General features: G+C 37.6%; 1 protein-coding gene across 7 annotated transcripts in view; it reads left to right on the top strand.

Annotated features, from left to right (window-relative positions):
* Positions 1-20,070, top strand: part of Gyf (GIGYF family protein Gyf) — a 915,224-nt gene that overhangs the window by 117,564 nt on the left and 777,590 nt on the right. The window lies entirely within an intron of this gene.

The raw sequence follows: 20,070 nt of genomic DNA, 5'->3' as shown, positions 1-20,070 counted from the left end.
GTGCCAAGTTTGAAAGTTCATAATTGCTTTTTAGTAGCTGAGAAACAGTTAAAAGTTGTTGAAAGTAAATAGCATTGGTCTGATTGACTTCATTCTGGTTCATTACCACTGAGGAAAGGCAAAGGCTAAGTTAGAATATAATTTGCCTTGTTTGAAATGCTTGTTATTGATTTAAATCAACTACAGAACAACGTTATGGGTTCTAACAATTTGTAAACAGTAATTTCCTACAGATGGAACTACAGATTAAACCAGAAGCAGATTTTAATAGTGCCTAAACTCATTCATTAAATGTGTCTTACAACAAACAAATGAGTAGAGAATATTGTGTTTAGCGTTACCTTTTTAACAGATCAAACTAAACACATTACTCTTTCCTTTATTCAAAAATCTTATTTATTTTTTACTGAAGTAGAACATGTTAGATGAAGCAAGCATTTAATTTGATTTAATGATTGCACGATTCATCAAGGAATTGATAATTCAAGTAAATTGTTATATACTGCTTGTCAAAATAAAGTTTACTTACAGAAAAATATGTTGTTAAATGAAACAGTTGTATTTCATTTGATATTTTTTAGAACACCAGCACATTGTAAACTCAACAGTGTGACATATTGGAAAATAATCGAGAAAGCTTTATACTGGCAAAGGGGAAGCAAATGTTTTAATAAGGGAATTGGTGTGGTTGAATTTTTAAAAATTGATAAATTTTTTGGAACCATGTCTAATGTTTAACTTAATTTGAATGTAAAGGTTAACAAAATATACATGACATGTTAAAAAAAATAAGGATGAAATAATCACATTTACTCTAATTTTCTAGTAGAACTGCCAGAACTGTGGTAAACTGTTTTTCTTATTGTGGGTTTTTTTTTTTTTTTTTTTTCATTCATTTGCAGATTATTCAGGAAAATTTATTTACGAAATACACTGGATAATTGCTATTCAGTTCAATGAGCACACAGCCTACTTTTTTATTATTAATTTTTTTAAACTTTGCGCAATAAGCAAGTAATAGCTAAATTTTTGTGTAGAACAAAAAATCATATTGGCATTAGTGAAGGCTACACCACATTGTGAGGAGGAGAGATTGTGAATCTTCGAGATTCACAATCTTCTCTTCTCCTTTAGATTTTGCCCCACTTCAGTCTTGACCACCAAGGAAAGCAACTTACTCCAAATCTATACTTTCAGCCTGTTAGGTGTCCTGAATAGTTGTTATATGATGCCTCCTAGTTTTGTGTCCCATTACTGCTAGTTGCTTATTTGCATAGTATTGACTCTTAATTTATGTTTTTATTTTTTTTGCATTTTTCTGACATTTTTTTTAATTAGCTTAAAATGCATTAAAAATGACTAAATATTAATTAACGCCACTTTTAGAAACTGTTTCTGTAGGTAGTATTAATTAATATATTCCTAGTCTTGAATTTGGTCATGACTAATATATTCCTAGCCTTGAATAAGGCACAATTAATGTATTCCTAGCCTTGAATAAGCACAATTAATATATGCCGAGTCTAATTTTATAGACCAAATTTTCTGTATTTTAAATATCAAATAGATCCTTATGTCTTATTTTGCATGGATGATATAAATTCTGTATCATTCTATCGATTGCAACAGAATATAATTCTGTTCTGTTTCATTCTTGAAAAATAGTACTTCCTTTTGTTGTACAGTATTGTTGTTGATGTTTGAAGTAATGCAGTAACAACTGTAATCTCCTTTTCACAGCCACAAAAACAGAGTGCCAGTGAGGGAATAATTTGTAGTGGATTACCTGGCAGGAATACATGAATAATCAAGAATATTTTGAATGAAAATAAATAACACTTTTCTCCATCTATGAAGTGAAACTTCATTTCAAAATAAACATTGAAATACAATAGAGCGTTAGTTATCCAGAATAATTGATGTCAGACCACTTCCGGATAATTGAACCAGAAAATTTTCTGGATAATTTTTCCGGTAAGATTAAATAAATTTAATCATAAATAAATTTACCTTATGATTAAATAAATAAATAAATTTAGCTTTTGATTAAATAAATAAATAAATTTAGCTTACAATTAAATAAATTTAATAAATTATTTATAAAATCAATTACTATCTATTTATTTAATCTTACCTTACGATTAAATTAAATAAGATTAATTAAATAAAAAAAATTATAAAAAATCTCGGAAAACAGAAACATCCATCCAGGCATTATGATTTTTATTCAAAACAGGAAACTTAGAAAGATTTTTAAATGCTCTCGGGTTTTTTCGAATTACCGATAACGAGTATTGACAGTTTGTGCATCCCAGTGGCATTTGCACACACAGCAACTGTAACTCACTTTTCTCATCTTGAAACTTGATGCAATCATTTTTCATTTAGTGGCTTGGATTTTTCTTAGTAATGCTTTCCATAATAAGCCTGTCTCATCAACATTATAAACGTTTTCTTTCTCATAATTTGCTATAACTGAAGCAAACTTCCTTTTCAAAGGACACCACTGCCGATTCGTCTGCAGAAAGTTTCTTACCTTGAATATCCAGTTGATGTATACAGTGTCTCAGTTTAAAGTGTTTCAGCCAATCTGTGCTTGCCTTAATCTTCATTACCTATTAATTTTTTATTAAAATCCAATGCTTTTTCACACAACATTGGGTCAGACTGAAGTTCACCTAAACTTCACTCTGAAGAAAACAAAAAAAATAAAGTGAGTGTACTCTCTAAAGTGGCATTTTCAAGTTTCGACATCATCTTTTTCCTGCTACATCCTCATAATCTACACAAATTCTGTTATAGCATTGGAATTTTTCTAGATGTCATAAATTGTTGAAGTCCCCACATTCAACTCTTTGGAGAGATTTCCTAAATTTTCACCTTTTCTAATTCTTTAATAATTTCCATTTTTTGTTGCAATGTTAAAACTGTGTTTTCTTTGTGTTCATATTTTACTATTAAAAATTGAGAAAAATAATAAATCGGACAGTTTCGGCCCGATATTATTCTTACCGAATTTGGAGCTAAACTAATCTGAAATTCACTCATAGGTGGTAGATGACTCTCATCAACCGGTGAAATACCACCACTTTGCTTATTGGAGGCTTGAAGTGGTGGAACCCATGTTTAGTCTCAAGAGCTAAGTTCCGGTCAACCCTTCCCTATCTCTTCCATCATGCAGTATGATTGATGACTTTTGAGGTTATGATGAACGTTGTGGCGAGATCCAATATTCCTTACATTTCGAGGGTACAGCTCTAAAACGGTGTCCGCTAGTTAGTACACTGGACTGAACCTATTGGTAACTCTCTAGGAAACTTCCAGATCAGCTAGTGTATAATCTTGCTACCTCTACTCTGCCAGATAGTGACTGGAGGGAGTCCGAGTAGTGTGTATGCGGGGAGCATTGTCGAGGCCACGTTATGTCAAGGATCTGGGTATATTCTTACCACATGTACACCATATCCAAAATTTCATTACTTCATACAGCATGTCCCACCTACTTTTTCTTACTATTGAATATACCATGAATTGTCAAACTAATAGAGCAAGCTTGCAGATATGCAAGCATATCTGCAAGCTTCTTGCAGATATGCAAAAAGATCTAAACCTCCCAAGCACTTCCTAATTCATTTCACAAATATACGTGGTCTCAATTCTAATCTCAACGATGTCCATTTCCACTTGCAGTCTGCCAAACCCCATGTACTTTTTCTGACAGAATCTCAGTTATCATCAGTAGTTGATTCATCTACTGCTCATCTCAGATGCCCTAATTATTCGCTGTATGATTCCTTTCGCCTCAAAGGTGGTACTTGTGCATATGTCCGTTCTGATATTCCCTGTCAGAGACTTGGCAATTTGGAATCTCCTCTCTTTGATCTTCTCTGGCTTAAAATCTCTCTACCTCATTGTGTAAAATTCATCTGTTGTCTCTACCGTTCTCCCAACTCCACTAATCACTTGGAGCTCTTTGACTTCCTCTGTTTGCAACTTGACTTTCTCCAGTCCAACTGTCCTAACAGTGAAGTAATTTTCCTTGGTGATTTTAATGTTCACAACTCCAGCTGGCTTCCGTTTTCTAGTCACACCGACCCAGCAGGTCGCGATGCTGAGGCTTTTGCAATTACTAATGACCTAGCACAGATTGTTCATTTATCTACAAGAATACCGGACAATCCTAATCATACAGCCAATACGCTTGATCTTTTTCTCACAAACAACCCTTCTAAGTACACGGTCGAAGTGAGAGGTCCTTTAGGCACTTCGGATCACAACTTGGTGATTGTCTGGTTCCATTGGAGAAAGGTTCCATTCTCCAATGGAACCTTTATCTCATGGCTATTCCCAACCACGTGTTGTTTGGCATTACAAGAATGCAAAATGGGATGACCTGCGAGACTTCTTTTCTTCTTTTCCTTGGTCGGATTACTGTTTCAAAACTTCTGATGTCAACGTTTGCTCAGATCGTGTCAGTGAAATTATTCTTGCAGGAATGGAATCCCTTATCCCACACTCCACTTTAAAATCTCGTCCTTTATCTAAACCTTGGTTTTCCAATAAATGTGCTAAGGCTGTCCAAGAGAAGAATGTTGCATATCGTAATTGGCTTGTTTCTAATTCTTAAGTTTCATTTTCTGCCTACACCAAAGCTCACAACAATTGTAAAGCAGTTATTAATCAGTCCAAACTAGAGTTTGAACAGGCTAAGAGTAGAAAACTTGCTTCTTGCCCTAATGGTAGCCAGAAGCATTCTGGTCTCTTGCCAAAGCTATTGGCCGCAACTTTTGCCCATCTTTGCTCCCACCTCTGTTCAAACCAGATGGTTCTGTTGCCACTTCAGCCAAGGATAAAGCTGACCTGCTAGCATCCCATTTTTCTTCCAGCTCATGTATTAATGATCTTGGTAAAACACCTCCTACCATTCCCAACACGCTCCATTCAATGCCTCCTGTGGTCTTCCGTCAAAAGGATATCAGAAGGATTTTGATGAATCTTGATGCTAAGAAAGCTCCAGGTCCTGATGGTATTTCTCCACGTGTTCTCAAAACCTGTGCTCCTGAACTTACTCCTATTCTTTGCCGCCTTTTTTCACTTTCTTATTCCAAAGGTGTTTTTCCTTCTGCTTGGAAATTTGCTCATATCCAGCCAGTTCCTAAAAAGTGTGACAAATCCCTCCCATCCAATTATCGTCCCATTGCAATTACTTCTACTCTTTCTAAAGTAATGGAGAAATCAATTAACCGCCAACTCTTAAACTACCTAGAAACCTTCCGTCTGATCAACGATCACCAGTATGGATTCCGTCAGTGTCGATCCACTGGAGATATTCTGGCTTATGTTACCCATTTATGGACTAATTCAATGGAAAGGTTCGGTGAAACACAAGTAGTTGCTCTTGACATCTCAAAGGCTTTTGATCGTGTTTGGCATAAAGGTCTTCTAAACAAGCTTCCATCTTATGGTTTGCCAACTGTTTTTAGTAATTGGTTATCCAGTTTTCTCTCTGATCGCTCACTGAGGGTGATGGTAGATGGCTCTCTGTCTTCTAACTTCTCCACTAATGCCGGTGTCCCCCAAGGTTCTTTTCCTCTTGTATATCAATTACCTTCTTCCATTGACTGGAAATTCTATCCATAGTTTTGCCGATGATAGCACATTGCATTCAACTTTCCATTTTGAGAAACCTTGTCCTACTCAATCAGTTTCAACTTCTCGAAAATCTGCTACCAATTCCTTAAATGCCGGTCTTCAGGTAATTCTCCAGTGGGGCAAAGACAACTTAGTTGATTTCAACCCGTCTAAAACTCAGTCTTGTCTTATATCTCGCAAAAAGGATTCTTCTGCTCCTATGCTTATCTTTAGTGACACTCCGATTTCTAGGCAAAATGATCTCTTTTGGGGATTACCCTGACTTCTAATCTCTCTTGGCACAAGCACATTACAAATATTGCTTCCTCTGCATCTAAAAAACTTGTTTTTCTCTTTCGCTCTCGGCATTACTTTTCTTCCAAACAGCTGCTCACTCTGTATAAATTGCAAATCCGCCTTGCCATGGAATATTGTTCCCACATCTGGGGTGGTGCCCCCAAAACCTCTCTCAGGCTTCTTGATTCCATTCAGAAGAGGGCAGTTAGGTTAATTAATGATTCATCTCTAACAGAGTCTCTCCACTCGCTTTCTCATAGACACACTGTTTCTGCTGCATGCCTCTTCTACAGATACTTCCATGGGCGCTGTTCTTCTGAATTGGCTTCTGTAATTCCTGCTCTCTCTTTCAAAACAGTCCGAACACATGCCGCCACTAGCCAGCATCCATTTACTGTCCAACTTCAAACCCACAGAACCAACTTTTCATCTTCCTCATTTATTCATTCAACTGCCGTTTTCTGGAACAACCTTCCTTCATACGTATTTCCTGAAAATTACGATCTGCAGAAGTTCAAGTGCAGTGTCAACAAATATCTTCTTTCGTCTTCTTAACCTCAAACCCAAGCACGGTACTAAGTACTATAGGTTCTAATACCTCTCGTGTTTGGGATTCACATAAAAAAAAAAAATAATGGTTTCCGACAAAACCAAGTATTCTTTGTGATATATTTCTAAAGTACATTTCTGAAGGTCATATAGAATTCTAGCGGCCACAACCATAAAACAAAAACAATTTATAGTTTTTGGTTTATTGGGCTTTTTGTTTGTATAATGTTATAAACAGGTAGTAAATTCAATCTTTTGCTGCTTATAATCAAAATTCAATTTGCAAATGTGATCACTATAACCGGAGATTACTGTACTACCGTTAATTAAAAAAAGAAGAAAGATCAGCCTTAAAAATTATTCTGGATCACCTACGTTCTACTGTAATTTGAATACGGAATGTGTACCATTTTTAATTCTTATTTAAAAGAAATAAGCATATTTGCAAAATTTATCCTAAACTTGGCCAAAACAGAAAGAGAAATAAATTTTCAGCTAACTATAAAGACATTTCTTTTCTGGAAAATATCAGAAAAACTAGAAGTTGACTAGTATATAATTGGTTTATATAGCATGGGAGAGCGTTTTTGATATTGTTAGCTTAGTGATGATGCAATAATTTTTTTTGAATTGTACAGGACTTAAAAATTTCCGTTTCACAATTCTAGTTCTGCATCTATGTATTTTTACAGTATTTGTGTGTGTATATTTTTAAATGGAGTGGAGAACTGACATATGTCATTGCCTCACTAACTAACCTCTAATATTGGAATGGTGTTATAAAAGCAATGTATGTGCTACTTAAATGTTAATTATGTGGTCATTCAGAATTATTTTAATAAATTTTTCTGATTTCCAGATAAAATTAGGCATTTATTTTCAAAATTCATTCATTATATCTTTTTTATATCAGAAACTCGATAAGCTAATCATTTAATAAGTTGAATAATTATGGTTCCCAGCCTCATCTTTTCAAACAGAGCAATATCATTTATACACCGATTAGCCAAAACATTATGACCACCTACCCAATATGATGTTGGTCCTCTATGCGCAGCCAAAACAGCTCGTGCCCGTTGAGGCATGGATGCTACAAGATTTCTAAATAAGTTTTGTGGTATCTGCTACCAACACGTAACCAGCAGATCCTTTAACTTCTGTAAGGTCTGTGGTTGAGATGCCACAGATCAGAGTTGCTGTTCCAACACAAACCACAGATACTCGATGGGATTGATTTCTGGAGAATTTAGAGGCCAGGGCAATACCTGGAAGTCTTCCTCATGTTCCACGAACTAGTCTTGAACAATCCGGGTGGTGTGCAATGATGTTTAGGTAGGTGATAGACATCAGAATGCCTGGCACATGGATGATTGGACCCTGGGTATCCCAGCAGAACATTGCCTAAAGCATGACACTGCTGCCACCAGCTTGTTTTAGTCCCACGGTGCATCCAGGCACTCTCACTTCCCCAGGTAAATGAAGTGCACATACCCGGCCGTCCACAGTATGCAACAAGAAATGTGATTCACCGGACCAGACGACCTTCTTCCAATCACTCAAGGTCCAGTTTCGATGATCGCATGCCCATTGTAGGCATTCTCACCGGTGAACTGTTGTTAGTCGTGGGCACACAGAGTGGCCTGCAGCTACGCAGCCCCATTTTCAGAAGGGTTAGATGTACTATGCATTGTGACACATTATGCCCGTCACCAGCAATCCAATTACCGGCGAGTTGTGCCATAGTCGTTCTTCTGTTGCCACATACCATCCGGGAGAGCTTTTGTTCATCTCAAGCATCGATGAGCTTTGGTCGTCCAACACCTTGCAGACAGTTAGTGGGTTTTCCCTCCTCAGACCACTTTTGGTAGGTACTAACCACGGCTGACTGTGAGCATCCTACCAGCCGTGCCATTTCGGATATGCTCTGACCCAGTCATCTGGCCATTACAATTTGCTTTTGTCAAACTCCCTTAACTCCGCTGTCTTTCCCATCTGAAGAACAAGTGTTACTCTTGTTCTTCAGATGGGAAAATTCGGGTGACATGTCAAGTGGATCCAATTTTGGCAAAGTCCGGACACTCTGTTACATCTAAATCCTCAGCTTGTACCTTCACAATGGTGCAATGGTGGGACTGTTAGTAATCCTGGGTATAACTCCCATGCACAAGCACTGTGGGTGACTACCTAGGTGTGAACCAATGTAAGCCGGGGTTGAGGTGTGGCACTCACACCACATAGAGGAATGCTGCCCCTCTGTGTTACCTGAAATACTAGGTGGTAAATGACTCATCAGGTGGTGGTTTTGCAAGCAAAGTGGTGCAATACCAATACTTTATTGGAGGCTTGAAGTGTGGGACATGTGTTTAGTCTCCAGAGCTAAGTTCCGGTCAACCCTTCCCCATGTCTTTCATCATGCAATATGACTGATGTCTTTTGAGGTTATAATGAACAACATGGCGAGATTCAATCATCCTTACATTTTAAGGGTACAGCTCTAAAACGGTGTTTGCAGACCGGCCGCTAGTTAGTACACCGAACCGAACCTATTGGTAACTCTTTAGGAGGCTTCTGGATTAGCTAGTGTATAATCTTGCTACATCTACTCTGCCAGATAGTGACTGGAGGGAGTCCGAGTAGTGCGTATGCGGGAGGAATTGTTGAGGCTCGTTATGTCAAGAATCTGAGTATATTCTTATCATGTGGACGCCATATCCAAAAATTTCATTACTTCATACAGCATGTCCCCCCCACTTTTTCTTACTATTGAATATACCATGAATTGTCAAACTAATAGAGTAAGCTTATCTGCAAAAAGATCTAAACCTCCCAAACACCTAGTTCATTTCACAAATGTATGTGGTCTCAATTCTAATCTCAACGATGTCCATTTCCACTTGCAGTCTGCCAAACCTCATGTACTTTTTCTGACAGAATCTCAGTTATCGGTTGATTCAACTACTGCTCATCTCACTTGCCCAAATTATTCGCTGTATGATTTCTTTCGCCTCACATTACAAAAATGCAAAATGGGATGACCTGCGAGATTTCTTTTCCTTGGTCGGACTACTGTTTCAAAACTTCTGAAAGTTTTGAAACAGTAGTCCGACTTTTGCTCAGATCGTGTCAGTGAAATTATTCTTGTAGGAATGGAATCCTTTATTCCACACTCCACTTTAAAATCTCTTCCTTTATCTAAACCTTGGTTTTCCAATAAATGTGCTAAGGCCATTCAGGAGAATGTTGCATATCATAATTGGCTTTTTTCCAATTCTTCTGTTTCATTTTCTGGCTACACCAAAGCTCGCAACAATTGTAAAGCAGTTATTAATCAGTCCAAACTAGAGTTTGAACAGGCTAAGAGTAGAAAACTTTCTTCTTGCCCTAATGGTAGCCGAGCATTCTGGTCCCTTGCCAAAGCTATTGGCTGCAACTTTTGCCCATCTCTGCTCCCACCTCTGTCCAAACCAGATGGTTCTGTTGTCACTTCAGCCAAGGATGAAGCTGACCTGCTAGCATCCCATTTTTCTTCTAACTCGTGTATTAATGATCTTGGTATAACACTTCCCACCATTCTCAACACTCTCCAGGTCTTCTGTCAAAAGGATTTTGACCAATCTTGATGCTAAGAAAGCTCCAGTTCTTGATGATATTTCTCCACTTGTTCTCAAAACCTGTGCTCCTGAACTTACTCCTGTTCTTTGCCACCTTTTTTTTCACTTTCTTATTCCAAAGGTGTTTTTCCTTCTGGTTCATATTCAGCCAGTTCCTAAAAAGAGTGACAAATCCCTCCCATCCAATTATTGTCCCATTGCAATTACTTCTACTTTTTCTAAAGTAATGGAGAAACCAGTTAACTGCCAACTCTTAAACTACCTAGAAACCTCCCATCTGATCAACGATCGCCAGTATGGATTCCGTCAATGTCAATCCACTGTTGATATTCTGGCTTATATTACCCATTTATGGACAAATTCAATGGAAAAGTTCGGTGAAATACAAGCAGTTGCTCTTGACATCTCAAAGGCTTTCAATCATGTTATGTTTCTCCCGTTCCAAAAAAAATCTAACCCAAAATCGCCTAATGACTACAGACCAATTTCCGTAGGATGCACTTTCCTCAAAATCTTGGAAAAAGCCATACTTCCTGCTCTCACCCATCACATGTTCAGCCACAAACCTCCATACCTCCATAGTGTTCTACCTGGACGTTCCACGATCGCCAACCTCTTGGACACTGTTCAGAAATTAATGTACCTTAAGCAACAAAGAGCAACTGGATATTGTGTTCCTCGACATTAAGGCGGCCTTTGACAATCTGTCCACCCATGCATTATGTACCATACTGTGCAACTACTTCAAAATGTCTGGCAACATCTTAGTTCTCCTTAGGAAACTCCTTCAGTCCAGGACCCTATGGATCAGAAATCAAAACCATAATCACCACATTCTCTGCTCCAGTGGGCTCCCACAAGGGGGTGTTCTCTCTGCCGCCCTCTTCGCTGCATATTTAGAACCCTTCCTATCAAACTGTACTAATTTTACCACCTACGCAGATGATATTAAGTTCTTCATCATCACAAAATGCCCCCAGTCTCTCCAGTCTATTACAGTGAGCTCCAACCGACAGCTGCATGAACTGGAAAACTACCTTCATGCGATTGGGCTCTCCATTAATAAAGAGAAAACTGGCCAACTCTCTATCACCAAGAAGAAAAATACCAACGATGTGAACATCATTATAGCGAACTCTCCAGTTAAAAAAGTCACCCAACATAAAGATTTGGGTATCATCTGGGACAAAGACCTCACTTTCTTGCCTCATTTTAATGCCACTCGAATGAAAACATATTTGGCTTTATGGTCAGTAAAACGAGATCTCCAACTTCCATAACCTGGACCTTACATCAAATACATTCTTCGTTGCATTTTCCCAATTCCATTATATTCCTCGACTATATGGTCCTCTGCACCCTCATCATACCAAGCCAGGTTCCTCTCCCTGGAATTCTGGATCTTGAAATGGCTAAATAGGGTTGCCGGGCTAACACCTACAATCTCAAAATCTGTTCTGGTCACCAATCTTAATACGCTTCCTTGTAGGTATCTCCTCATCTCTAGGAACCTTCTTACCCTCTCTCAGCTTCTATCCGGAAAACTGAAGTCACCCGATATATGGGATATCATCGCCAGACCGTCCGACAGGAGAAGATGCCAGTCCAACACCTCCCCATACAGATCGAAGCTGCGTAGCATGTCCTCCCTGGACAACATGTTTCCACATAGCTCCTTCCAGATATTTAATAGATTAGCCATAGCCATTGAGAAACTTTGCAAGGACAGAACATACAGAGCTTCCATTCTTGCAGGCATGTATTCCTTAGTCATGCTCTAGGTGGACTCTGTGATGCTGCACTGTCCACGCTTCGATGTATCCGTATGCATTTTTATCTGTTATAACTTTATGTTTTTGTATTTGTTGTAACTTTGTTTTTGTATCTTCACCAGTGGCTGTTTAAGGCCGTATATTGTATCTGGCTCTGTATATAATGCATTTGTCTGTATTTTATGTTTTATCTCTGTATGTAACTCATGTCCTCTAGCTGCATAGCTGTAAAGGGACATTTCTTCGGAAATAAATTGATATTAATAATAATAATAATATTGTTTGACCTAAAGGTCTTCTAAACAAGCTTCCATCTTATGGTGTGCCAACTGTTTTTTCTAATTGGTTATACAATTTTCTCCCTGATTGCTCACTGAGGGTGATGGTAGATAGCTCTCTGTCTTCTAACTTCTGCAATAATGCCGGTGTCCCCCAAGGTTCAGTTCTTTCCCCCACTCTTTTCCTCCAAAATTATGGATAGGATTTCCATTGACTGGAAATCATATCCATAATTTTGCCAGATAGCACATCGGCAAAATTTTTTCCATTTTGAGAAACCTTGCCCTGCTCAATCAGCTTCAACTTATTATTATCCATATGGTGCAAGGAAGCCTGAGGCTTATGCTGCACCAGCCAAAAAAAATTCACGTTACCCTGAGAGAGAGAGAGAGAGAGAGGGGGGGGGGGAAGCCCAAAGTAGAAAGGAATCACCAAGAAAGAGAAGAATGATGATATCCAGCTCAGGATCCTAGGTGTGCCAAGCCCATACTCACAAGATGTGAGCCCCTGGTCTGTTACCAATTCCTTAAATGCTGATCTCCAGTTAATTCTCTAGTGGGGCAAAGACAACTTAGTTGATTTCAATCCTTCTAAAACTGTCTTGTCTTGTATCTCACAGAAAGGTTCTTCTCCACCTTTAGTGACACTCCGATTTCTAGGCAAAATGATATATCTCATTTGGGGAGTACTCTGACTTCAAATCTCTCTTGGCACAAGCACATTACAAATATTGCTTCTTCTGCATCTAAAAAACTTGGTTTTCTCTTTCGCTCTTGGTGTTACTTTTCTTCCAAACAGCTGTTCACTCTGTACAAATCGCAAATCTTCCTTAACATGGAATATTGTTCTCACATCTGGGTTGGTGCCCCTAAAACCTCTCAGCCTTCTAGATTTCATTCAGAACAGGGCAGTTAGGTTAATTAATGACTCCTCTATAACAGAATCTCTCCACTCGCTGTCTCATAGACGTACTGTTTCTGCTTCATGCCTTTTCTACAGTTACTTCCATGGGCACTGTTCTTCTGGATTGGCTTCTATAATTCCCACTCTCTCTTTCAAAATAGTCTGAACATGTGCCGCCACCAGCCAACATCCATTTACTGTCCAGCTTCAAACTCACAGAACCAACTTTTCATCTTTCATTTATTCACTCAACTGCCATTTTCTGGAACAATCTTCCTTTATACGTATTTCCTGAAAATTACAGTCTACAGAAGTTAAAGTCTAATATCAACAAATATCTTCTTTTGTCTCCTCACCCTCCGACCCAAGCATAGTACTAAGTATTGTAGGTTCTAATCTCTCTCTTGTTTGGGGTTTTCATAAAAAAAAAAAAAAAAAAAACTGTGATTAGTGGAGCTCAGTATCAGGTGTTTTTTATACTATGTTCCAACCCGTGCATGTGCCATAATTCACCTGCAGTTGCTTCGGTTTGCATAGCAACTTGCTGGTCACAATGATTTTTGGCTCATTGGTGTGTCTCCTATAGTATAATGATTTTTTTGCTTTGTACAATTTTGAAAAATATTTTGGGTTGAATCCATTTTAGCACTTTAATGTACAAATATTACTTTATAATGAATGTACAGTAAACCCTGGCTAATCCAGATTTACTTGTGGGGAGACATCTGGTTTAATCGATAATCTGGATTAGCGAAGCAAAAGATAGTCCTAAAAGACAAAAAAAACTTTGAATACAAATAAATGGAAAATTAAATTTAATGATATATGTAGGTAGTTCTGATGGAAAATAAATAAACATCACTGTTAGAGCTTTATTTAAAAAAAACTATGAAAAGACAATCCATCAATAGAAGATTCAGAAGTTGTCCTTGTTTTTGAATGTAATAATTCAGGTTTGAAGAAACTGTCAAGTTTTTTCTTGATTGTATTATTTCATTTACAGTAAAATCTTGTTAATACAAACTCGTTTTATACAAAGTACTTGTTTATATGAAGCACTTACCGAAAAGGTAGGTTTTCTATGTAAATATATTCATTTATTACAAAATTCAGTTAATATGTATTAAAAAGTTTTTTTTCAACCCGTGAGAAATAAATATTGTCATTTTGTATGTTTAATGCAAATTTTGGCAGAGCTGTCTGATTATTGTCTCTGGCCACCTGGCTCCCTACTTCCCAAAGGATGGCACTGACTTGTTAGAAATTTGTTTTGTGTAAACAAAAGCCATTTATGGTAGCTACATCATCAAGTGCACTCTGAAAAACATCTTTCTGAAGGATGAGTTGTTAAATTAACAAAATAAAAAGTTTTTCTAAGTTGTTAAATGCTCCCTTGCTCTCCACTGGAGTAAGGTCAGTTGTAATTGTTATCCCAGTTCAAAGAGTCTTTTTTACCATTATACAGCAATCTATTTTTTGTACCATTTTATCTGAGCTGTCTTTTTGGTACTTGTCTTTAAACTAATTTAAAATTTGTTTACATTAAATCCTATCTAGCAGTGTTATGGTGACAAAATGTAAATGGATGGAATTAAGCCAGGAAATTAAACTAAAAATTATAGAAGAGGCTGATAGGATGGAAAGAAGCAAAAACGGACATTGCAAAGGAATACAACATACATCCCTTCACTTACTTTATCTACAATACTGAAAAACCGAAAAAAAAAAAAAAAAAAAACTTGAAGTGCCTGACACCCCGAGCACTGATGATAAATAGGAAACTAATTCGTAGTGCAAAACATGAGGAGCTTGAAACAAAACTTTTCAAGTGGTATCAGCAAATGCGTGCATCTAATTTGCCAATATCAGGTCTGATTTTGCAAGAAAAGACAAATTATCTAGCTCAGAAATATGAAATTAGTGACTTCAAATGCACCAGTGGCTGGCTCCAAAGATTTAAAGACAGGAATAACTTGGTTTTGCGAAATGTTTTTGGTGAGTCTGGGTTAGTCGACAAAGAAAAAGGCTACAGACTGGTTGTTCTGTATGGTCCATTCTTGAAAAATATGAGGCAAAAGATATTTTTAATCTTGACGAGACAGGTTTATTTTATAATTTGCTGCCAAACAAAACATTTGCTGTTCGAGGAGAGTCTTGTCATGGTGGAAACTTTAGTAAATAAAGACTTGCTTTTCTGTTATGCTGTAATTCAGATGGCACTACAAAACTATGCCCACTTGTGTTTGGTAAGTTTTCCAAGCCAAGATGGTTTAAAGCAGTTAGCCAACTTCCCTGTGATTACGAGGCCAATAGAAATGCTTAGCTTACGGTCAAAATTTCAGTCTTGGTTATCAAAAGTGGACAGAAGAATGGCTTCAGAAAAAAGGAACATTTTGATGATTCTAGGTCATTGTACAGCACATTCTGCTGAGACACAAGTTTACAAATAATAGACAGATGAAGGCATTATTTCTAACCTCAAGGGAGCATGCAGAGCCTGCCTGATTTGGTACTTGATCCACAACATAGGAGGGAACAATTTGCAGCCAAATTGGAATGTCTTGGGATGCTATCCATAATCTTGTTATTGCTTGTGACAGTATTGCATCGTGTAATAATCAATTGCTTCAGAAAGAGTAACTTTGGAGAGAATATCATCAAAAAACATGGTCCAGCAGATGAAGGTGATAGCAACATTGAGTAATTTGTCATGTCTCATTTGAGTGAGCTTCCATCCTAAGTTGTCACCTGGGTTTTCACTCATATGCGACTTGGTTCTCATTCGTGTTTGTTCTACTACCAGTCTATAGGTTATTCAAGAAAAACACAAAACCAACTGGTCAACTCAAACTAAAACAATAAGTTTAACAGTAATTTTGACTCGACCATTTGGCCTCGTGGTGAGGATGGGCCTATCACACCTCACACCATGAGTTACCACCCCCACCATGAGGAGGTAGGCCACTACTGCTGGTTGGGCATCTCCTACTTCTTATATAAACGACTTTAGCGAACTCAATTCCTTAAAATTTCTTAATTTTAAGAAACAATTTCTTAAAATTAAAGCAGTGAGAGCGAGCATCCCTTGCTCCAGTCTTGCACTAATGTCATCATAAAATGGACACTAGAACACCATGTGGAGGCCAGTCTCTGGCTCTCTGCCAGCACAAAAGCTCCATCGGGGACAGCCTCAACCGAAACAACCTTGACTTCAGGCCTTGTCCAGTGAGGACAGCACAAGCCAAAAGCCCGAACTGGAGCCAAGAATGTCACTCCCGGATTGAAGGCATAAAGGTGTATAAGTGCCAACCTTTCTCAGAATTTGTCAACTGGTAGCAACATTCTCAGAATTGGTGCAGTGGTAGCAACATTGAGGAACTTGAAGGAGAATATGAATTTTGTTGGCAAATTTGAAGAGTTTGTGAAGGTGGATGATGAAGGTACGAACTGAAGGCATAAAGGTGTACAAGTGCCAACCTTTCTCAATTTGTCAACTGGTAGCAACATTCTCAGAATTGGTGCAGTGGTAGCAACATTGAGGAATGGAGGAACTTGAAGGAGCATATGAATTTTGTTGGCAAATTTGAAGAGTTTGTGAAGGTGGATGATGAAGTTACCACTGCAACGCCAACACCAGAAGAGCTGCTGATCACCAAACAAAATGTTTTTGTTATCAGTGACAGAAAAAGTGAAGTGTGCACACACACACATTGCCATCTAAAAAAGATGCCCAAAATGCATTGAACATAACAGAGAATGTGCTGGCCTGCAGTACGTTAATAAAGAAACTGTTGCATTTGATAATGTCTGTGCTGTAGTTAGAAATGCATATAGGACAGAAACTGTGCAAACAAAATTGGATTCTTTCTTTAAATTAGATTGATTAAAAAGATAATGGTTTATATGTCTCCTTTTATATTAAGATTGTAATTCTTTTTTACTGTGATACTAAAATATTGTATATATCAAAATATATACTGTACAATATTTTTATTTCCATTAATTGCTTTCTTAGTTTATCTTATAAATAAAATAAAATCTTTAAAAAATATGTTATTCCTATTACTGTATTGTTGGACACGGCTTTTGTTTTTATTTTATTTTAATAATTTAAATTAATATATTTTTGATATTATTTATTATTATTCTTAGATATACAGTATGTACCAAAAAAAAACCCCGGTAAAATTTTGACATTTTTGGGGGACATCTTTACTACAAACCTCATTATTTCAAAATGTGAAAATTTAGGTCATTGAATTTAGGTCATCGACTAATTTTTTTCTAAATGGCTCAGCACTTTCAATATCACTTAGGGCTTCACCACAAATTTTTCTATTAGTGATATCATGCCTTCGCCTACATCGCCACAGCAAATCTGAACTGCAAGTAAAATTGTTTAATTTCAAATGCTCTGCAAACTTTTGTGCTGCTGCCTTTAGCTCCACCTGGTCGTTGTTGTGAATATCACTAAAAAGGTTTTATGGCAGAAAACTCACTAATCGAACAAGTTAGTATTAGCAATGGCCATGTGGTGCAAGGAAGTCTGTGGTTTTTGCTGCCCCAGCCAAAAAAATAATAATAATAAAGGAAAAAAAAAAGAAATGAAGGAAATGAAAAAAAAAATAAGAGAAAAGGAAATAGACAACCTGTGCATTTCCCTCCTCCCATAGGTAATTATCAAGCTGACCTTTGAATTTTCCCAAACTGTCAGCCTCTGCCACCCATGTAGGTAACTTATTCCAGTAATTTTAGTACTCGCTGGCTAAAGTAAAACTTCCTGTAATCCAGTCTAAACATCTTCCCCCATAACTTGAAATTATGGCCCCTAGTTCTAGAATCATATATAACCATGAAAATTTCATCCTCATACATTTTACTTATGCCTTTCAGAGTTTTAAACACCTCAATCAAGTATTCTCTAAGGTGCCTAGTTTCCAAGCTCTCATCATCTATCATCATTCCACTATTCCACGGGTCGATGTATGAAACCTAGCCACCATGCCCTGTCTGTGTACTTCTCTCCATTGTTGATTTCACTCCAATTTCCTCCTCTCTTAATGACATCAGTCTTTATCATGTCCTGTCATTTCATCCTTGGTCTCCCCCTTGGTCTTTTGTCCCTTAATTGTAAATCAAACATTCTTCTTGGCAAACACCTCTCATTCATCCTCTTGACATGTTCAAACCATTTCAAATGGGACCTTTCAATCCTATTCTGGAGTTTTCAACCTGAATTCTCTCCCTAATCATATCATTCCTGATTTTGTCGCATCTTGTCTTTCCAGCTATGCTCCACAAATCTCATTTCTGCCCCCTTAATTCTGCATTCGTCCTTTTTCCTCTTAGTCCAAGTTTCAGATGCATATGTCAGAATTGGTACATAATAGGTTTGATATATAGCCTTCTTACAGTTCAGTGGTATGTTCCTGTTCCAGATCACATCTCTTGTTTGCCTATAGAAATTCCTACCCGCTCGTATCTTTCTACTTATTTCTTTGTCTATTACTCCAGTCTTTATAATAGTGCTTCTTAGATACTTGAAGTTAACCATTTTTAGCTGTTTCCCTTCCATTCTAATATAATCTATCAAGCTCGCCACTCCTCTTTAGAACCATTACTTCACTCTTCTCCTGACTGAAAACCAGTTCAAATTTATTGGCCATACTAGCCCATATATTCGAAGTCTTTCCTCATATGGACACCCATTTGCCAATCTCACTAGGTGAGTTACCCATCTTTTGACCCTTTCAAGAAGCACAATGTCTTTCTTTAGGTGCGGTCTCCATACTTACATATATAGTTACAAGTGTGGTCTAACAATAGCCTTATATAATGGGATTATGAAGTCATTATCTCTATTAGCAATTGTTCAATAAATCATCGGTAGGACATCTTGGGCCTTCCTTGTAACCTGTCTACAATGCTCAGAGAACTTCATGTCTGACTGTATCATAACACTCAAGTCCCTTTCCTCCACTACTGGCTTTAGTTCAATTCCACCAAGTGTATAAGTTATTTTGGAGTTACTGTTCCCCGGGTGTAATACCTTACACCTTGCTGGATTAAAGCATAGCTGCCATTTTTCTGACCATCCCTGAAGTCTGTCCAGGTCACTCTGAAGACACTGCTTGGCAGTGATCATTAACTTCTCTACCAATCTTGACATCATCTGCAAATTTAGACATCACACCCTCTATCCCTTCATCGATGTCATTTACGAAAATCAAAAGCAACAGTGGTCCTAATATTGATCCTTGGGGAACCCCACTTCTTACATCAACCCAATATGAGGAATAATCATTTATCAAAACTCTCTGCCTCCTGCCCTGAAGCCATCCAACTATCCATCTAAGGATTTTTCCTGTAATTCCAACATGTTCCAGTTTATAAAGTAACCACTTATGTTGGACTGAATCAAATGCTTTGCTGAAATCCAAAGAAACAATGTCGAAATTATTCTAAGTCCAGCTCTTGAGTGACCCTGTCAAAATAGCTAACCAGATTAGTTAAACACGATTTTCCCTTTTCACAACCATGCTGAGTATCCTCGAGAATTCCATCTCTGAAGGATAATTCTGAAGTTAGTGAATAGATAATATCGTGTTCGTAGTAAATCACCGAAGTGGGTGAAATGGCATCGTTTTTGTTATTTCTCATATTGTGAATGCCTTCACGAGTTTCCCTGATATTGCACTACCAGTATAAGTAACATTAGTCTTCTCCACTGGGGAAGGCTATATATCAGGGCAACTTGTGAAGGCATTCACATTATGAGATGTAACAAAAAGACTTGACGTAACCGAGTGGTCAGGAGTGCAAGTGCACTAGCACATGCTCTTTGAGTGGACCAGGGTTCAAACCCATGACTACCAAATATGATTAACATTTGTATTGATTGATTTATTTTAACTCCACTGACCTGGTGGTCATGTGGAATATAAACAAGAACATTATGCCATTTCTCACCCACTATGGTGATTTACTATGAACTAACATAATGTCATGCACTAACTTGTTCTGTTTAA

This window comes from Mastigoproctus giganteus, chromosome 9 (assembly GCF_048544385.1).
Source record: "Mastigoproctus giganteus isolate SK-2022 chromosome 9, ASM4854438v1, whole genome shotgun sequence".
In the NCBI taxonomy this organism is placed as follows: Eukaryota; Metazoa; Arthropoda; class Arachnida; order Uropygi; family Thelyphonidae; genus Mastigoproctus; species Mastigoproctus giganteus.
The sequence above is the reverse complement of the archived record's forward strand: the minus strand, read 5'-3'. Positions and strand labels throughout refer to the sequence as shown.